The sequence below is a fragment of the Manis pentadactyla genome, chromosome 11, assembly GCF_030020395.1.
Source record: "Manis pentadactyla isolate mManPen7 chromosome 11, mManPen7.hap1, whole genome shotgun sequence".
Lineage (NCBI taxonomy): Eukaryota > Metazoa > Chordata > Mammalia > Pholidota > Manidae > Manis > Manis pentadactyla.
The window spans coordinates 64,063,571-64,083,596 of NC_080029.1; the positions used below are offsets into that span (position 1 = coordinate 64,063,571).

Consider the following 20,026-nt stretch of genomic DNA (forward strand, 5'->3'; position numbering starts at 1 on the left):
ACAAAATATCATTGTAAAACAAAACCTTTTCTGTTTTGAGTTATATAAGACAAATATTTGGTTGTTTTGTGTGTGTTATACTGAAATAAAAGAACACATAGAAATTAGAAAAAGACATATTTTATGGTTTCTAAAGTAGCACAAAGAGATGTAAATAATGCTCTGTGTTTTATTTATTCTTTCTGCTATTAAAACTTAGAGTATCCTAATTTCCAAATGGAATAGCAAGAATGGGAACTTAAGCTTTCAGGGGTTGTTGGTGGGGGTGGGGGTAGTGAGGAGTAGCAGAGGGGCAATAAATAGTGTGGAGCTGTTCCCTACTGGAGCTAGAAAACCTACAGCTTAGTGGCCACAGTGGGAGGCAGAGGTTAATACTCTCATACTGCAGAACTGTTATGGAGAATGAGGATCAGGAAATGTCACTGGATATTATGATATGGAGATCATTGGTGGCCATAGAGTGAGTTATGGAGGTAGAGGAAAGGGACCAACAGCCAGCATGGAGGAGGTTGAGGAGTGTATAGGAAAAACGCTTCTGGGTGTCTCACCTTTGCTATTCCACAGAACATTCCACACTCACTTCTGACATGTGGATTTTCCACACATCATGTAATTCTGTGTGACATCAGCTGGGTATTCTACAACTGAGTTAAATTCTGACACTAACCTCAGTGGTTAAGGGCTCAGATCCACAAGACTCCTCCCCCTCTGACATCAGTTGCAAGGTCCGGTTGTCCCCTGTACTTCTGACTGACCAGCTATAAATCGAGGTTTCCATGATCCTCCTCAAGTTCCATCACTTGCTGGAATAGCTCACAGAACTCAGGGACCATGCACAAAGTGACTCACTTAAACTAGGACCTAATTAGAAATCAAAGCACAAGGAACCAAGCATTAGGATGTTATATGTCATTTTTTCTCTCTGATGCTATGTTAGTGTGACAAACAGATAATGGACATTGAAATGGAATTGATAAAACAAAATACTGGAAGTGATTAACAATCTGGCATATTTATAATATTTTCACAATCATGGCTTTGGGATTTTCACTTTCAAGTTTTTACTTTGGTAAAAGACTGATATTGATATGTATATTTTGGCCCATTTGAAGAGGAACTTCTATTTCCATTTATCTTTTAACTTAAGCCCAGGAAGACAGCCTATCTATTATCTCTTTCCTAAACAGATGAGAAATTTTTCAAGAGGTTTTCCTGCCATTCATATCATAATAGGTATAGATCTTTTTCTGGAGAGTGAGATCTATTATAATTGCAAAGCTTCATTTAGATTAATTCTACAGCTTTCTATACACAAGCAATTTCTACACATTTATGGTTTAGACAAGACTGAGAAAATGCCCTACTGATTAAATCAAATGATGTCAAGTTGAGTGTGCAAGCTTCTTTTTTCACATTAAAGAAATGGAACTTAATGTAATTACCTAACAAAACCAAAGGTAATTCTGATATTCAAACCCACCTGAGTATCTCTTCAAATCTTAGAGGGCTTCTCTTCAAATCTTAAGAGGTACATTAGGGATGTGTGCTTTTTAATCAGATTTTTAAAAACTGCAATGAAATTTTAATTATAAATTTAAAAAATTAGGTCAGTACTGCTATGGATTACTATGGATCTGATGTGAAAAATCAGCCTACCCATTTTCCAAAGAGGTCAAGAAGCATGAGCCCTACTACCAGTCCTTCTGATTAACCCGAGAAAGCATTAGTGATACTGAATTATCCAGGGCTGTTCAGGACCATTAGAAGCCACCCTCAGGATCATACGCCGCTCTTCTGCCTCCTTTGTACTGACGCTTAGGCAATCTATTAGCCTGGTTGTAACAAGGATGTTAGGAAGAGCACTCAGCGCCCACATGGTCCTGTACCAAGAGGGCTCACGAGGGACATCTCTGGCTTAAATATTAGGATGTTTTTTTACTTTCCCTGAACAGTTTCTATTTGATCTTATGACTTAATGTGAATCCTACAAATCGATGAATCTTATAATGGAAATAACTTCCTTGGAAGGTATACCAGAGTTGGGTGTCTTTTAACTTCTCCACTTTCTGCTCTCTTCACTCTTCCTGCCCCCACCCCAGCTTCTTTGAGAATCTCCTTAGGTAAAGAAAGATCTTTAAAGTGGGAGTGTGGAGGGCTTATGAATGATGTGCAAGCAGATAAAAGGATGGCCCCCTGTTCTTTGGTGACCATGTCTTCATCTTAAGTTTGTTGACAGAATTTACAGCCAAATTAATAGAGCACTTCATGGTATGAATTTTGTGCACCAACCTCAAACTTCTTATTTTTCCTAATCTTATTTTCCTTTTGCACTCTTTTCTTACTTTAACTTAGTTTATTTTGTTTTCTGCATTGTTTATTCTATTATAACCATCTTATATCTCTTACAGAACAAAGTGGGCAGAGGTGGGGAAGTACTTGAAGGAACTACACACCCTTCCAAATACTAACTAGAAAAAAACACATTTCTAAATGAAGTGATCTCAAGTGATCTTTACTGTATTCCATTGAGAATGTCAGGTTTTACAATGGTGAAAAATCTGAAAGAAAACTAAACTATTTTAAAAGGAAAAAAAATTATTACCTTGAATGTTAACAGAAAAGTATTAATTGTTAGACTGGAGGAAGGAAAAACAAGGACATGCAAACAGAACACAGAGATACCATAAAAGGAGAACAGACGAGACCCCAAGGTCCGTGCCTTATATGGAAAGGGGACAGCTCTTCCTGAATTCCATCCTTCTGATGTGCCAACTAAGATCCAGATGTCAGCCTCCTCCCTCTTGGAAGGAAAAAAAGTTTCTAGCTGTCTATTATGTCACCTTTAGCCAATCATACCTCTCCACACCCCCTAGGATAGCTTGCCCACTCCTCCCCCTCCTAACTCTTTATAAGCCCCCACCTCCCTGATCAGGTGTGACTTCCCTGGCCTGTGTTTCAGACCGAGGAACATCACCCAGGAATTGCATTCAAATAAACTGCCTGGCCCTTTGTTGCCTCTCGTCACCTGCTTATTTTGGTTGGAATTTATCTTGAACTAGAATTTATCTTACATTAATAAAGTGTTACCATTGTAAGAATAATTAGGTAAGAATAATTTATATAGTTCCAAAAACATGTTTAAGTGAATTTACTATTCTCTCTGAAATTGCTGCTTACCTTACTGTCTTTAAAAAGAATTAAAAAAATTTTTTTGTTAGAGTGGGTATTACATTTTCATAGGTAGCCTCTACCTTCCACATTCCTGAGAAGGGTGTTTTAAAATACTGCCACACAAGCAAGGTATATCCAATAATGATTCACAAAGACAATCTCACTACACCCCAAATAGTTATCACACAAACATTATCAGTGACACATTAAGAGGAGAATCAACTTGCCATTAAGATTTTGCCATAGAGAAAACAGATATGGGAGCTTGGCAACACTGTGCCTAACAATGCTGTCTCTAAGATATCAGATCACTTGACTAATGCAATTGGGGAAATTATGTCTCAAACACTATGCAAAAATATGCCTTTTGGGGTATTTTGAGAGACAGGGATATGAGACCAAAATCATTATAGAAACTTTGCCTGGTTTCATTCATCTTTCCACATATTCCCTTGATCACTTCACCAAAAACCCGGTGGTGTAGCTTATTCCAGCACTCACATGACAAAAAAGAACTCTTAAATGTGTCAGGCAGGTGGAGTGGGTGGAATGGCACGTGAATGGAAGGAAGCACTTAGTCAGTCTGACATTATTTGGCCTAGGGCAGTGTGACTTTCCTGAGTTAACATGCAATAAAAGATGAATAGTAAGAAAAAAAACTAAAAACCATTTTTTTTTCTTGGTATTCTTCAGTGAATTCTGGATTGGTATATACTAGTGCCTATTTCCGTAAGTCACCTAGATTACCATTGACTAGCCAGATGTAACTATTTTAAAAATAAGAAGTCAAGATTGGATCTACTGTTGTTCCCACCCCCTGTAATAAATTTATAGATTAGAGCGCTATTATTGGCCCTTCCTAAACCCTAATGAAATGGGATTTAAATGCTATTACCAGATTAGCTGCCTTAAGATTCAGTCCAAGTTTATGGCTTCCACTGATTTTTTTTTTTAATCTTAGGCTTACGAATACATTCTAATAGAGACTTATTTGGGTGATTACTTCAGAAGCCCTAAGGAGAAACATGCAATTCCACTGCTTTGACATTCCATATAACTACTTTCAGTCTCAGGTTTTCCCCAGTTAGCACATTCTCCTTGGCTACTCAACATATTCTTTAAAAAGTCTACTCCAGGTAACTTAAAATCATCATAATGTAATATAATTACTTGTTAAACATAACTGTTGGTTATGGAGATATGATTGTAACTCTGGGGGAAAATATTTTCCCAGCCTGGGGCAAAATACCTTTTAAACCAAAATCAGTCAAAGGGAGAAATGAAGTGGGAGAAACCCAGTTATTGCTTACAAGCAGTTGCCCACATCTGCTTGCCCATGTCTCTCGCCTCCCAGTTGCAAAAAGGGACAGCACCTAACCTCTCTGGTCCAGGTAAGTCCTCACTTCCTCCTGTAATTACCTATTGATATGGAGATGACTACTTCTCTTCACCCCTTGGAAACATCTATTGAAAGGAATGTACTTAAGGCTAGGGGAGAGATTCTGGAAATATTGCAATTTTACCCACAATGACAAACTTCTATTTTGAAAGTGGAAGAAGTATATTATTCTTAGGACCAAGTTTCAGCAACATAAGATGGGCTATATACTGAGTTAAAGAAATGGACTCCCAGGAGCCAAGATGGCGGCGTGAGTAGAGTAGCGGAAATCTCCTCCCAAACCACATATATCTATGAAAATATAACAAAGGCAACTCCTCCTAGAAGAAGACCAGAGGACACAGGACAACATCTACACCACATCCACACCTGCGAGAACCAAGCGTCTCGTGAAGGGGGTAAGATACAAGCCCCGGCACGGCGGGAGCCGAGCGCCCCTCCCCCCAGCTCCCGGCGGGAGAAGAGCAGGCAGAGCAGGAGGGAGACGGAGCCCAGGACTGCCGAACACCCAGCCCCAAGCCATCCGGGCCAGAGCACAGACGCAGTACGTGTGCAGGGCCCTGGATACTAGGGAAACCGGGCAGCAAGAACGGTGAGAGAGTACCGGAGGCCTGGCGCCGGAGGACATAAGAAAAGCGAGTGGCCATTTTTTTTTTTTTTGCTGTTTTGTTTTGGCGAGCGCTTTTTGAAAGTCTTAAAGGGACAGGGAACCCAATACTAGGGAAACAGGGCAGTAAGACCGGTGAGCAGATGCCTGAGGCTGGCGCTGGAGAATAAAGAACAAAGAGCGGCCATTTTTTTTTCTTTTTAATTAAAAAAAAATTTTTTTTTTTTTTTGTGGTCGTTCTGTATTGGCGGGTACTTTTTGGAAGTCTTAAAGGGGCAGGGCAGGACACTTAATCCAGAGGTAGGGAATCCAGGGATCTCTGGGCACCCTAACCCCCGGGCTGCAGGGAGCAGGGAGGCCCCTAACGGAGATAAATAGCCTCCCAGCAGCTCCTGCTCCAACGCGACTCCACCACTTTGGAGCAGAGGCCCGAGCCAGGCCACGCCCACAGCAACAGCGGAGATAAACTCCATAGCAGCCGGGCAGGAAGCAGAAGCCCTGTCTGCGCGCAGCTGCGCAGCACAAGCCACTAGAGGTCGCTGTTCTCCCAGGAGAAGAGGGCCACAAACCAACAAGAAGGGAAGTTCTTCAAGCCGTCACTCGTCCCAGCTCTACAAACTATTCCGATCACCATGAAAAGGCAAAACTACAGGCAGACAAAGATCACAGAGACAACACCAGAGAAGGAGACAGACCTAACCAGTCTTCCCGACAAAGAATTCAAAATAAGAATCATAAACATGCTGACAGAGATGCAGAGAAATACACAAGAGAAATGGGATGAAGTCCGCAGGGAGATCACAGATGCCAGAAAGGAGATTACAGAAATGAAACAAACTCTGGAAGGGTTTATAAGCAGAATGGATAGGATGCAAGAGGCCATTGATGGAATTGAAACCAGACAACAGGAACGCATAGAAGCTGACAGAGAGAGAGATAAAAGGATCTACAGGAATGAAACAAAGTTAAGAGAACTGTGTGACCAATCCAAAAGGAACAATATCCATATTATAGGGGTACTAGAAGAAGAAGAGAGAGGAAAAGGGATGGAAAGTATCTTGGAAGAAATAATTGCTGAAAACTTCCCCAAACTGGGGGAGGAAATAATCGAACAGACCACGGAAATACACAGAACCCCCAAGAGAAAGGATCCAAGGAGGACAACACCAAGACACATTACAATTAAAATGGCAAAGATCAAGGCCAAGGAAAGAGTTTTAAAGGCAGCTAGAGAGAAAAAGGTCACCTTTAAAGGAAAACCCATCAGGCTAACATCAGACTTCTCGACAGAAACCCAACAGGCCAGAAGAGAATGGCATGATATATTAAATGCAATGAAACAGAAGGGCCTTGAAGCAAGGATACTGTATCCAGCACGACTATCATTCAAATATGATGGTGGGATTAAACAATTCCCAGACAAACAAAAGCTGAGGGAATTTGGTTCCCACAAACCACCTCTACAGGACATCTTACAGGGACTGCTCTAGATGGGAGCACTCCTAGAAAGAGCACAGAACAAAACACTCAACATATGAAGAAACGAGGAGGAGGAATAAGAAGGGAAAGAAGAAAAGAATCTCTAGACAGTGTATATAACAGCTCAATAAGCAAGCTAAGTTAGGCAGTAAGATACGAAAGAGGCTAACCTTGAACCTTTGGTAACCACGAATTTAAAGCCTGCAATGGCAATAAGTACATATCTTTCAACAGTCAACCTAAATGTTAATGGACTGAATGCACCAATCAAAAGACACAGAGTAATAGAATGGATAAAAAAGCAAGACCCATCTATATGCTGCTTACAAGAAACTCACCTCAAACCCAAAGACATGTACAGACTAAAAGTCAAGGGATGGAAAAACATATTTCAGGCAAACAACAGCGAGAAGAAAGCAGGGGTTGCAGTACTAATATCAGACAAAATAGACTTCAAAACAAAGAAATACTAACAGAACTAAACGGGGAAATAGACTGCAATGCATTCATTCTAGGAGACTTCAACACACCACTCACCCCAAAGGATAGATCCACCGGGCAGAAAATAAGAAAGGACACGGAAGCACTGAACAACACAGTAGAGCAGATGGACCTAATAGACATCTATACAACTCTACATCCAAAAGCAACAGAATATACATTCTTCTCAAGTGCACATGGAACATTCTCCAGAATACACCACATACTAGGCCAAAAAAAGAGCCTCAGTAAATTCCAAAAGGTTGAAATCCTACCAACCAACTTTTCAGACCACAAAGGTATAAAACTAGAAATGAACTGTACAAAGAAAGCAAAAAGGCTCACAAACACATGGAGGCGTAACAACACGCTCCTAAATAATCAATGGATCAATGACCAAATCAAAATGGAGATCCAGCAATATATGGAAACAAATGACAACAATAACACTAAGCCCCAACTTCTGTAGGACACAGCAAAGGCAGTCTTAAGAGGAAAGTATATAGCAATCCAAGCATATTTTAAAAAGGAAGAGCAATCCCAAATGAATGGTCTAATTTCACAATTATCAAAATTGGAAAAAGAAGAACAAATGAGGCCTAAGATCAGCAGAAGGAGGGACATAATAAAGACCAGAGAAGAAATAAATAAAATTGAGAAGAATAAAACAATACCAAAAATCAATGAAACCAAGAGCTGGTTCTTCGAGAAAATAAACAAAATAGATAAGCCTCTAGCCAGATTTATTAGGAAGAAAAGAGAGTCAACACAAATCAACAGTATCAGAAACGAGAAAGGAAAAATCACAACAGACCCCACAGAAATACAAAGAATTATTAGAGAATACTATGAAAACCTATATGCTAATAAGCTGGGAAACCTAGGAGAAATGGACAACTTCCTAGAAAAACACAACCTTCCAAGACTGACCCAGAAAGAAACAGAAAATCTAAACAGACCAATTACCAGCAACGAAACTGAAGCGGTAATCAAAAAACTACCAAAGAACAAAACCCCTGGGCTAGATGGATTTACTTGGAATTTTTATCAGACATACAGTGAAGACATAATACCCATTCTCCTTGAAGTTTTCCAAAAAATAGAAGAGGAGGGGATACTCCCAAACTTATTCTATGAAGCTAACATCACCCTAATACAAAAACCAGGCAAAGACCCCACCAAAAAAGAAAACTACAGACCAATATCCCTGATGAACGTAGATGAAAATACTCAACAAAATATTAGCAAACCGAATTCAAAAATACATCAAAAGGATCATACACCATGACCAAGTGGGATTCATCCCAGGGATGCAAGGATGGTACAACATTCGAAAGTCCATCAACATCATCTACTACATCAACAAAAAGAAAGACAAAAACCACATGATCATCTCCATAGATGCTGAAAAAGCATTTGACAAAGTTCAACATCCATTCATGATAAAAACTCTCAGCAAAATGGGAATAGAGGGCAAGTAACTCAACATAATAAAGGTCATCTATGATAAACCCACAGCCAACATTATACTGAACAGCGAGAAGCTGAAAGCATTTCCTCTGAGATCGGGAACTAGACAGGGATGCCCACTCTCTCCACTGTTATTTAACATAGTACTGGAGGTCCTAGCCACAGCAATCAGACAAAACAAAGAAATACAAGGAATCCAGATTGGTAAAGAAGAAGTTAAACTGTCACTATTTGCAGATGACATGATACTGTACTAAAAAACCCTAAAGACTCCACCCCAAAACTACTAGAACTGATATCGGAATACAGCAAAGTTGCAGGATACAAAATCAACACACAGAAATCTGTGGCTTTCCTATACACCAACAATGAACCAACAGAAAGAGAAATCAGGAAAACAACTCCATTCACAATTGCATCAAAAAAAAAAAAAATACCTGGGAATAAACGTAACCAAGGAAGTGAAAGACTTATACTCTGAAAACTACAAGTCACTCTTAAGAGAAATTAAAGGGGACACTAACAGATGGAAACTCATCCCATGCTCATGGCTAGGAAGAATTAATATCGTCAAAATGGCCATCCTGCCCAAAGCAATATACAGATTTGATGCAATCCCTATGAAACTACCAGCAACATTCTTCAATGAACTGGAACAAATAATTCAAAAATTCATATGGAAACACCAAAAACCCCGAATAGCCAATGCAATCCTGAGAAAGAAGAATAAAGTAGTGGGGATCTCACTCCCCAACTTCAAGCTCTACTATAAAGCCATAGTAATCAAGACAATTTGGTACTGGCACAAGAGGAGAGCCACAGACCAATGGAACAGACTAGAGAATCCAGACATTAACCCAGACATATATGGTCAATTAATATTTGATAAAGGAGCCATGGACATACAATGGCAAAATGACAGTCTCTTCAACAGATGGTGCTGGCAAAACTGAAGAGCTACATGTACGAGAATGAAACTGGACCATTGTCTAACCCCATATACAAAAGTAAACTCAAAATGGATCAAAGACCTGAATGTAAATCATGAAACCATTAAACTCTTGGAAGAAAACATAGGCAAAAACCTCTTAGATATAAACATGAGTGACCGCTTCTTGAACATATCTCCCCGGGCAAGGAAAACAACAGCAAAAATGAAAAAGTGGGACTATATTAAGCTGAAAAGCTTCTGTACAGCAAAAGACCATCAATAGAACAAAAAGGAACCCTACAGTATGGGAGAATATATTTGAAAATGACACATCCGATAAAGGCTTGACGTCCAGAATATATAAAGAGCTCACATGCCTCAACAAACAAAAAACAAATAACCCAATTAAAAAATGGGCAGAGGAACTGAACAGACAGTTCTCCAAAAAAGAAATACAGATGGCCAACAGACACATGAAAAGATGCTCCACATCGCTAATTATCAGAGAAATGCAAATTAAAACTACAATGAGGTATCACCTCACACCAGTAAGGATGGCTGCCATCCAAAAGACAAACAACAACAAATGTTGGCGAGGCTGTGGAGAAAGGGGAACCCTCCTAAACTGCTGGGGGGAATGTAAATTAGTTCAACCATTGTGGAAAGCAGTATGGAGGTACATCAAAATGCTCAAAACAGACTTACCATTTGACCCAGGAATTGCACTCCTAGGAATTTACCCTAAGAATACAGCAATCAAGGATGAGAAAGACTAATGCACCCCTATGTTTATCGCAGCACTATTTACAATAGCCAAGAATTGGAAGCAACCTAAATGTCCATTGATAGATGAATGGATAAAGAAGATGTGGTACATATACACAATGGAATACTACTCAGCCATAAGAAAAGGGCAAATCCTACCATTTGCAGCAACATGGATGGAGCTGGAGGGTATTATGCTCAGTGAAACAAGCCAAGCGGAGAAAGAGAAATACCAAATGATTTCACTCATCTGTGGAATATAAGAACAAAGGAAAAACTGAAGGAACAAAACAGCAGCAGAATCACAGAACTCAAGAATGGAGTAACAGGTACCAAAGGGAAAGGGACTGAGGAGGATGGGTGGGTAGAGAGGGATAAGGTGGGGGGGAGAAGAAGGGGGATATTAAGATTAGCATGCATTGGGGAGGGAGAAAGGGGAGGGCTGTACAACACAGAAAAGTCAAGTAGTGATTCTACAACATTTTGCTATGCTGATGGACAGTGACTCTAAAGGGATTTATAGGGGGGACCTGGTATAGGGGAGAGCCTAGTAAACATAATATTCGTCATGTAAGTGTACATTAATGATACCAAAAAAAAAAAAAGGCACTTCCTTTGTGGTGACCTCCAATGAGTTCTACACAAGGGTATAAAGGGCATATAAAAGTGTAGGCAAAGGGTCTGTTTGTGTTTATACAGAGGATAAAAGCCTAATTGGGCTACCCCGAAAATGAACTAAGATACGATATGAAAAAGAACTTCCAACATCAGCACTCTCTGGAAGACTCATGCCAGGAGATGATCATCAAAAAACCCCAACAAAGATTCACACACTGCTACAGGTGTAGATGCACTCATCCCACCAGTTCCTGGACTTGCCATGGGAATGAAGAAGGAGATATCTAAGCTGGCCTGTGCATACAGTAAAACAACAAATTTGACTGGATCTATACTGTTGGAACTCAACCAAGAATTAGGAGAAGTGCAAATTGTAGCGCTCCAAAGTCTTACAACTACAGACTATTTACTGTTAAAAGAACATATGGCATGTGAACAGTCCCCAGGAATGGGTTGTTTTAATTTGTCTGATTTCTCTCAGACTGTTCAAGTTCAGTTGGACAATATCCACCATATCATAGATAAGTTTTCACAAATGCCTAAGGTGCCTAAATGGTTTTCTTGGTTTCACTGGAGATGGCTGTTAATTACAGGTATGCTTTGGTTATGTAACTATACTACTATTATGTTAATATGTGTGTACAATTTAATTAGTAGTTTAAAACCTATACATGCTGAAGTTACTCTACAAGAAGATATGTCAAAGAAATAATCAATCTTCCCATGTTTTCTTCTGCCTGCTACTTCTATAGCTTTTCTTCTTCCTAATTACAACCCTTAAATAGAATTCGTGCCCCATATCAAATTTACCAAGTATCATAATTCTTCCAAGTGGTAAAGATACCTCAGGACAAATGCTGGGCATAGAAGCCACAGGGCATAAATATGCAAAGAAGTAAAAAGCTAACCTTTTCAAACAATAAGGCTTCTCTCTCACTTACCAACTTTACATTTCCCTGTATGGCCCCGGAAGATGACTGGTTAGCCAGAGACGGGTAAGATTCCTCAAAGGAGGAACAGCCTAAGACAGGCACAGTCGCAGGGGGGCCATCAGGTGAGAAATTGGGGATCAACAGAGGTGAGGCTTAGAACCTCACCCCCCCTGTTCTGAGAGAAATCTTCTGCATCCGTGGATATTTTATTGCCCTTGTGTAGCTTGGATTAACACATAGTCTACAGGCACACACCTGATTATCTACATTTGCTCTCTTACAACTCTAAACTATGTTTTCTACCTTTATCTTGTATCTACCTACCACTTCAGCATTTTATTAAAAATAATAATAATAAAGAGAGAAATGTGGTATTCACATATAAATCAAGTATAAAAGTCAAATGAGTATTCATATTTGAACTGACTGTTTATAGTTCGTAATGCATGAGCAAAACTGAAAGTGTCGGTGATGACTGCCCTTGTACTGTTCACCATGTAACTTATTCACTATGTAAGAATTTGTTCGTTATGCTTCAGAAGATTGGAGACTGACGAAAATTAGGCTTGGGGTGGATTAATGATTGTGCATTGAGCATTGACTCCCCTATACAGAATTTTATTGTTGTTAACAACCATTTGATCAATAAATATGAGAGATGCCCTCAGAAAAAAAAAAAGTGCACACTTCCAATTGTAAATTAAATAAGTATCCGGGATGTAAGGTATAGCATAAGGAATATAGTCAAAATATTGTAACAGCTTGGTATGGTGATAGCTGGTACCTGGAATTATCATGTATATAAATATTGAATCACTGTGTTGTACACCTGAAACTAATGTAATACTGTGTGTCAACTACCCTTCAATAAAAAATAATTATCTACAAAAAAAAAAGATCCATTGTAGAGATTTTTAAAAACAGTAATAAGATGGATTAAAAATTGGTTTTCTTTCCAGTATCACCATGTGCCAGCAATTTGAACAATGTCAGTAATAAATACTCTTCCCTGCAAAAAAAAAAAAAGAAATGAACTCCCAATCTAAGAATTATTAAGACTTCTAATGATTTTAAGTATTTGACTTCTATAATTGCTTATTTTGTAAAACAGTATTAGCACACTTCTGAGAGTGCTACATTTTTAAGTAACAGTGATTCTCAAAATGTGGTCCCTAAACCAGCAGTATCAGCATTACCCTGGAGCTTTTTAGAAATATTAATTCTCAGCCCCACTTATAGACCCTCTGAATCAAGAATTCTAGGTGTAGGGCCAGCAACCTGTTTTAGCAAGCCATCCAGGTATTCTGATGCACACTAAAGTTTGAGAATCAGTGTTTCAAAATGTAGCAGAAAAACATTAGTGATTAAGTTTATAGTATTAAGGATTTATTTTAAAGTTTCTTATCTTTAAAAATAGGTGAGGTTTTTTTTAACTGTAGGAAGTACTTGCAAAAATACACAGTTGTATAAAGTAAAAAGTGAAGTTCCTTCCTGGATTATAGTTTAACCCAGAAGTAACTGGATTAATAACTGTTCCTGTAAATCCTGTCTTTAAGAACACTGAAAGAACCACCTTTTAAATTCCACTGGAAAGAAACTATTGTTAACCAGTTGACTAAAACTAAGAAAATGTTTAGAAGTAATCTCCAATCACTTATCATTTCTACTCCTTAGTAATCAACAAAACTTATGAAAATGAACTAGGAAAAATTATACGTTTTTGAGTCTAGATTTCAATATAAAAAAAAAATGACTCAAACACTTTCTGAGAGCAGACATAAGGGCAGTATGTTCTTTGAAGGGAACAGGGCAGTAGCATGATGCCCAAAGAACAAGACCTTTTACCTCTAAATCCAGCCCTTAAGAACTAGTCTCCGAGCAGGAGGAACAATTTTATTAAGAAGAGTATTTTTGACAGGAGCTGGTATTTTTATTTCTGAAAGCTGATTTTTAAGAACATCACAGTGCTTCATGCCTTACAAAAGCAATCAAATATGAGTAAGGAAGGAAAGGGAGAACAAATCTTTAGGAAGCCTAAAAGTTTCATCCTGTATTTATTCAAAGAGCATAATTTTTCACAGTATTCCTAACTTGGGATCAAGTGTACTTCCATTGCTGTGTATGAAGGACATATCTGATGGAGAAGAGTATTTAAAAGTTAAGGAGGTATAATAAAAATTCTACTTTAATACCATAACCTAACTTTTGCCACTGCAATCATAGTAAGGTATTTATGAGTTTCCTTACTACTTCAACATTACGGAAACAATTTCAAGCACAGTTGGTGTAAAACCACAACATTTCTAAAGTTTGGGCAAAAAAATATGCCCAGGATCATATAAAAACACACTGAGCAGTTTATTGTATCTTAGGTTCTTCATGGTATTGAAACATTTACAAGAGGTTATGTAAATCAACAGAAATAAAATAACTTGGGTGGCAGAAAAAAACTGAGAACTCACTCACTACTGAGTAATGTTACTGCCAAATGACCTTTAATGGCTAATACCCTTGCTTCCATTTTTTTCACTGTAGTAAAACCAACTAAGAGATGGCAATCAAAATAAATTCTGCAGTGTTTCCACCAAACTACTTTCTATTCAATGCCCCCAAACATGCTGTAGAATGAAAGCATTCAGTGCTGATGCCTGGCCATAATTCTTTTAAATTACATTATAAATTTTCATTCTGTGGTAGCCATTTTAACCAATTCTAAGTTATGTGCAAAAATAGGGAGCATTTTGACCAGCTAGCAAGATTAACTAAAATGATGTAGTTTTCTCCCTACATGCCCTCTACTAGAGGAGCTCATGAACAACTGAAAATCCAAAATGCAAGCTGCAAAAAGGGACAAGGAGCAAAAACATTAGGACTGAAGCATGGGCAGGTAAGTGAGAGAGAGAGAGAGAGAGAGAGAGTGTGTGTGTGTGCGCACGCAGGGCAAAATAAAGAGAAAATGCAGGATAAAAAGTATTCCCCTTAATATCCTTTTGTTTTTTAGGTGAAAGGTTACTATTGCATCCCTGTCCCCTCAAGGTGATCTCACATCGCAATTGTTAATGGTGACTTGGTGGCTCAAAAGAAAAACCCATCTTAAAATGAAAATCGTGAAAATATGTGTAAAGTATGAGTCATGGAGACTTTAGAATTACTACCTGATCATTCTAGGAAAAATGACCAACAAAAGCATCATTTCTTTCCACATAAAACTATAGTGAAGGAATCTAATTGTGAAAAAAAATTCTAGGCAAAGGCAGTTTGCACTGCCACGCTGAAACTCATTTCTAGCTCCTGGGCTAAACTTGGCCACAAGACCTCACCAACCTCAGTACGGCAGTGAGCTGTTAAAAAATATTCATTCTCTTTCTCCTTCTAGGCATTATGCTGCTGAATTCAGGTGTAGTTATGTAACTTGTATTAGCTGCTAATATAAAATATGAGCAGAGGTGACAGGTATCATATCTGAACAGAAACTTCCTAAGACAGTGTGTGCTCCACCACTTTCTTTTCCCTCTGCCACAGTGACTGGCAATATTTCACAAAGTTATTCTGGGTCCTGAAATGAGAATAATGATGACACAGATGATCTACAATGGACATGCAGCATAAACAAGAAGTAATTTGTTTTATGCCACTTAAAGTTTGGGTTTATTTACTGAAGCATAACCTATCCTATCCTGACTACTACTATCAGTCTTATTTTCTCCGTACTGTTGATACATTTCTTACTTACTTTACTGAGAAGTTAGCCATTTACTTAGAGACTTGTATTTAGATTCTAAGCATCATTTCAAAAAGAACGAAGATCCCAAACTAAAAAAACTAAAAGAGCAGGTTGTCAGTTATTTAAATTAGGAGATTAAACACATAAAAGACTACCATACTTTTGTTTCTACAAAGTTAAGACCATGGACAACTAAATGCACTCACAAGGTTGTTTGTTTTCCTTTCACATTTATTGGATTATGTGCCAGGCCTTGCAATAAGCACTTTTCAAGGGCTAGCTCATTAAATCTTCACATAAGGCACCAGGAAATTAAATAAAGTAGCCGAGATTATATCTCCAGCAAGTGAATCAAACTGCCAAGAATAAAATTTCAAGAATTCTTTCAGAGTTAACCCTAAAAAGCAGATGCCATTTCTATCAGGTTATGTAATTTACTGTACATCTATTTTTTCATTCATTCATTCATTCACTAAGTATCTACTGACCATTTATTAGGTTCAGGGCTCTTTCTTCACTGCCAAGGATGTAACAGTGAGCAAGATACACAAGATCTTTCGTATCAGCACATGCATATTCTAATGGAGGACACTAATAAAGTAAATGTTTCTATAAAAAATTACCTGTACAAAGAAATGTACATGTAATTGTAGATACTAAGTGCTATAAAGGAATTACATCAGTTATCTACTGCTGTGTAATAAACACACCAAAACTTGGATTAAAAGAACCACTTATTTTCTCACAATACTGTGGGTTGGTAATTTGAGTTAGGTTATTTTGTTCTAAATGGTATGTGCTAGCCTCATTCATGTATTCACAATCAGTTGGCCAGCTGCCTGGTGGCTGTCTGGTCCCAGATGACCTTATTCACATGTCTGGAGTGTTAGCTGGGATGACTGCACTCACTCTCACTCTTGCTGTCTATCTGTCTCTCTCTTCCTGGGGCACCTCATCCTTGTGGAGACTAACCTGGGCTTATTCACAAAATAATAGGTCCTAGAAAGAGAGAACATAGCTGCATGGCCACTTGAGCCCTTGCTTATAAGCATCACAACGTCACTTCTGTCATATTCTACCAACCAAAGCAAGTTATAAGACAAGTCCAGATTCAAGATATGGGGAAATAGATTTCATCTCCTAAGACAGAAACTATAAAAAATCTGGGGTCATTTTTAATTCACCACAGAAGTCAGTAAGGTTCATGTAACTGAAAATACAGACCGTAGGTAGGTGAGCATAGTGGGGTTACTTTAGAGGAATCAGGAAAGAACTTTGAGGTGCTGATAATGATGCAGCCATTTGAAAAAGGAAGAACACTAAAGGCTGAAGGAATAGCAAATACAAAGATCTTGAGGCAGGAAGAAGTTCAGTATGTTTGAGAAACAGGAAAACTCTAGCATGTCTATAATTCAGTGAAAGTCAAAGAGAAAAAACCAGGGATGAGCTTGAAAAGAGGAGTAAAGATCAGATGATGAAAGTTATTACAATCCATGATAAGGAACTTTGATTTTATGCTAAGTATAACTGAAAACCATTGAGGCAAGAGTGAAAAAGCAAGGAGGCTACTTAGGAGTTTAGGTGAAAGATAATGTTAATGGAGATAGAAATAAGTAATTAGATTATGAGATATATTTGGGGATCATGACTAATAAAACTTGTCAGCCAACTGGATGTGGGGCTAATAAAAAACAGTAATTGAGGCTAGAATCCCTGTTTTTTGGCTTGAGCAATACAGAAGTGCCAATAACCCCACTTACTTATGTTTAAAAAAATAAATACAATTTAATTTCTACTTCTCGTTATCTATGCAATGCTTTTCCTAGGAAGTATTTTTAAGAGTCAAAATAGCATGTTGTTGTGGGATGGCTGTTCATAAAAGAAATCCATGAACCTACAACTGCTCTAAAAAATAAAGTTCATTAAATTAAAAGAAAAGAAATTCAATACAAGATAACAGAAACAGTGGAGGAAGGCATAGCAGCCTGGAAGCAGGAAACAGATCTTTCCTCCCCCCAGGCACCAAGACGGCTCTCCCCACGACCCCCGACACTGCTTCAGGGGCTGAGCAGCTCCAGAGAGTAGAGATTCTGGGCACTAGGGGGTGCCATATACAAATAAGAAATGCCAAAGAAACCTGGTTTAAAGTAAAATTATGAATACAACACCTGAGAAAGATTCAAATGAAATCGACCTCATGAATCTTCCTGAAAGGGATTTCAAAATAAAAATCATTAACGTGCTCATGGAGGTACAGAAAAATATTCGAGAACTCAGGAATGAATTCCAGTTGGAGATTCAATGGTTGAAGAGCACAATGGAGGTATTAAAAGCAGACTAGATATGGTGGAGGAAACGATAAATGAAATAGAAATTAGAGAAGAGGAATACAAAGAAGCTGAGGCACAGAGAGAAAAAAGGATCTCTAAGAATGAAACAATATTGAGAGAACTGTGTGATCAATCCAAACGGAACAATATTCACATTATAGGGGTACCAGAAGAAGAAAAAGAGAGAGAAAGGGATAGAAAGTGTCTTTGAGGAGGTAATTGCTGAAAACTTCCTCAACCTGGGGAAGGAGATAGTCTCTCAGGCCATGGAGGTGCACAGAACTCCCAACACAAGGGACCCAAGAAGACAGCACCAAGACATATAGTAATTAAAATGGCAAAGATCAAGGATAAGGACAGGCTATTAAAAGCAGCCAGAGAGAAAAGTAAGATCACATACAAAGGAAAGTCCATCAGGGCTATCATCAGACTTCTCAACAGAAACCTTACAGGCCAGAAGGGAGTGGCATGATGTATTTAATGCAATGAAGCAGAAGGGCCTCGAACCAAAAATACTTTATCCAGCAAGATTATCATTTAAATTTGAAGGAGAGATTAAACAATTTCCAGATAAGCAAAAGTTGAGAGAATTTACCTCCCACAAACCTTCTCTACAGTGTATTTTGGAGGGACTGCTATAGATGGAAGTGTTCCTAAGGCTAAATAGCTGTCACCAGAGGAAATAAAACCACAGTAAAGAAAGTAGACCAATTAATTACTCAGCATAGCAAAATCTGCCAGCAACTCACAATTCTTCCCTCTTCTTACAAATAAAAATAAAAACAAGAACTTTTCTTCATCTAAAAATTTAAAACCAAATATATTTTTTAAGGATACACCTTAAACTCAAAAAACATCTACAAAGTGAGTAACAGGTCTTACTTTGCCCAGATATACCAAAGGTTAAACAAGCGAATTAAAAAGGGCCAATCTTAGGGATAGGCTTAAAGGTGGCACTGTGAGAGGTGAGACAGAAACCTCCTCACAAAACCACATATAATATGAAAATATAACAAATACTTCTAATCCTGAAAGAGAAACAGGAAAGAAGCTGCAGCAGACTGCCTACACCTAGGGGAAACATCAGACCCCAAGGAACACCAGAGCCAATCACCTAAGAACCCCACCATCGCTTCAGGGGCTGCACAGCTCTAGAGAGTAGAGCTTCTGGGTGCTAAAAGGGCACCACCTACAAATATGAAACATCAAAGGAAACTGGTTCAACCCCAAATCCCATAAACACCAGAAAGAGGACTCATCAATCTTCCTGAAAGGCACTTTAAATTAAAAATCATAAACATGCTCACAGAGATACAGAAAAATATTGAAGAACTCCAGGAGGAATTGAAGAATGACATACAAACATTAAAGAACACACTATCTGAAATGAAACACAGAGTGGAGGGATTTAAAAGCAAATTAGATGAAGTGGAGGAGATGGTAAATGAAACAGAAATTACAGAATAGGAGTACAAAGAAGCTGAGGCACGGAGAGAAAAAAAGATCTCTAGGAATGAAAGAATATTAAGAGAACTGTGTGACCATCCAAATGGAACAATATTTGCATTATAGGGGTACCAGAAGAAGAAGAAGAGAGAAAAAGAGATAGAAAGTGTCTTTGAGGAGGTAATTGCTGAGAACTTCCCCAGTCTGGACAAGAAGATAATCACTCAGGCCATGGAGGTGCACAGATCTCCCAACACAAGGGATCCAAGGAAGACAACAAGACATATAATAATTAAAATGGCAAAGATCAAGGATGAGGACAGAGTATTAAAACCAGACAAAGAGTAAAAAAAGATGACATAAAAAGTGAAACCGATTGAGTTTATACAGAGGATCAAAGCCTAATTTGGCTATCCCGAAAATGAAGTAAGATACGGTATGAAAAAGAACTTCCAACATCAGCACTGTCTGGAAGACTCATGCCAGGAGATGATCATCAAAAAACCCCAACAAAGATCCACGCACTGCTACAGCTGTAGATGCACTCATCCCACCAGTTCCTGGACTTGCCATGGGAATGAAGAAGGAGATATCTAAGCTGGCCTGTGCATACAGTAAAACAACAAATTTGACTGGATCTATACTGTTGGAACTCAATCAAGAATTAGGAGAAG

General features: G+C 38.5%; 1 protein-coding gene and 1 long non-coding RNA gene across 3 annotated transcripts in view; one reads left to right on the forward strand and one right to left on the reverse strand.

The window, feature by feature from the left end:
- Positions 1-20,026, reverse strand: part of PRORP (protein only RNase P catalytic subunit) — a 160,241-nt gene that overhangs the window by 68,523 nt on the left and 71,692 nt on the right. The window lies entirely within an intron of this gene.
- Positions 12,882-15,298, forward strand: LOC118910325 (uncharacterized). The gene is made up of 2 exons (XR_005023907.2): positions 12,882-14,739; positions 14,854-15,298. It is a non-coding gene; the product is annotated as an uncharacterized LOC118910325 (long non-coding RNA).